The sequence below is a fragment of the Aptenodytes forsteri genome, unplaced genomic scaffold (assembly GCF_000699145.1).
Source record: "Aptenodytes forsteri isolate BGI_AS27 unplaced genomic scaffold, ASM69914v1 Scaffold6, whole genome shotgun sequence".
NCBI lineage: Eukaryota > Metazoa > Chordata > Aves > Sphenisciformes > Spheniscidae > Aptenodytes > Aptenodytes forsteri.
In genome coordinates, this window is record NW_008795709.1 from 4,509,283 (window position 1) to 4,511,542 (window position 2,260).

Below are 2,260 nucleotides of genomic sequence, written 5' to 3' on the forward strand. Positions count from 1 at the left end.
CGGCTGTGTGGTGCTTAGTTGCTGGCTGGGGTTAAACCACGACACCAATACAGCATTATTTAAAGGCATTTGAGGGGTGCAGTTTGTAAGTCTTTTTTTTGCTGAAACTCCCACCAGAGTAGTGATGTTTAAAATGCCTTCTCAGTCATTACCAAAGTATTTTGACATGCAGTTGTTATCTTCTGATACAGTCCCAGAAAAAAATTGCCACTTGCCCCAGGGTCAGTAACTGTGGCAGAGATAAATTGCCTAGGTGGTGTGTTCAACCTTTTTTGAGGTTTTTCTCATCACTAGAGAAATACGAAGTTTTTTTAAACTAGTTTCTGTTGAGTTTTGTGTAACAAATAAGATCATCTGAACTGTGCCTTTTTCTAAGAGAAGGCAGTCCATGTGGCCCTGGATGGCTTTGCTTCCTTGGTGTCTGTGGTCAGAGTCCAAGTAAAACATAGGGAATTGCACTGATAAAAAGCAACCTTCCAGACTGAGGCCCCACTTTTCAATATCGGTGTAGAACTGGAAGGGTTATTCTGATTTGACAGTGCAGGGAACCCTCATATAACCTTGATACACATGTTTTGCTCTTAAGAAGAGATAGCCTTTGTTGCTCATTTCTTAATTGGAAGGCCGATCCACAGCCCCAGTAGTCAAATGGTAAGTAGCCTCGATGCGCTGGTTTACATGTGTACGAGATTCTTGCATTAAACATTCTTTAAGCTGAGTAGCTCTCTTCCTTTCTCTTTTCTTGTACCTATGTCTTACAGTGGCCGTATGTTCTTCCTGTCTGTCTTGTTAGAATAAGCCAAACTTCAGTAGGACAGGTGGAATCTTGTGTAGCTACTCTGCATCTTGTGCAGTTTTAATTTTTTTTAACGTAGATGTCCAAGACTACTGCTTGAAATGAAGCGTGATCTGCATCTTGATCTGAATTTTATCCTATTTATGTCACTGTGATGATACTATCATCACATCTTCCTCATACAATATGCTGATCTATCTGTTGTCGATGCTTTCCAACACTGTATTCTCAGCCAACTGTATTTGTGCTATGGTCATTATTATTAATTATTAAATTTAGTCCCAACCTGGTCATCGAGAACTCCAGCAGTAGTCTCTCTCCAAACTGATTCTTCCTCTTCTTACAGCACAGTTTAAACACAGCTTATTCCCACCTCCCATGCAGGCAGGTAGTTTCTTTTACTTGATATCATCTCTACCTTGCATTTTATTCCTTTCTGTGTTTAGTTCAGGATCTATAAATTATTTCCTTTTTTTGAGACTTGTTCTCAAGGTTTTATGAGGTCAGGCTGGGGGATTGTTTGTTCCCCCCACTTCTCTCATATGTTTGTTATTCTTCAGTCACCTGGTATAGGTCGTCATGTGATGGCTTCATCGTTTTGTTACTCAATCTGTGATATCCGATACCAGTTCTTTCAGAACTCTGGGCTGGATACCATTGCCGTTTTTGTTAGCTTCTGTATTTAATGACAGTTTCCATACTGAAGAAGAACATTTCACTTTGTTAGGTAGCTATAGATGGATGTTCCTGAGCTCTGTTCTTTCTTGGCTGTATATTGGCCCTGATGACTCATTTTGTTTTTGAGGTATTTATTCAGTTGAAGAATCTTATGCTTTTTGTGTCAATGAAAGTCTAATTCGGCTTGACTTCTGTCAATTTTGATTTTCGGCTCCATCCTCCAAAATATTAGCTTGTTAATCTTTGTTTACTTTGCTGATTTTGGTTTGGGTTAGAGGATGGGGATTAGGTTTTTCTGGTTACTCTAAAAAACTTCTTCTTGTTGTTGTTATCCTGGAGCCTTGCCCTACACGTTTCTTCCCCTTGCTGGTGACACACATTCTGGATAGCTTTTGTATCTTGGGTAACCTATGAAATAAGTGAATCTTTCACTCTATGTAATGTTAGTTAAGACCTTGGCTGAAAAATTTTAATACCGGGTTTTAATGCCTTTGAGTCTGTATGTTGTGAGTGGAGATATTAACACAGTGCAACTGTTTAAGCTGAACAGACCTAAAAAGTGACGGAGGTCCCTCTGTGATTAAGGCTGAACATAAAAGCTTCTGAAGAATTTTGAATTTTGGTTTAAGTTTGTCGTGGTTTAATTTCAGTCGGCAACTAAGCACCACGCAGCCGCTCGCTCACTCCCCCCGACCCGGTGGGATGGGGGAGAGAATTGGAAGAGCACAAGTTAGAAAAACTCGTCGGTTGAGATGATAACAGTTTAATAATTGAAATAAAATGATA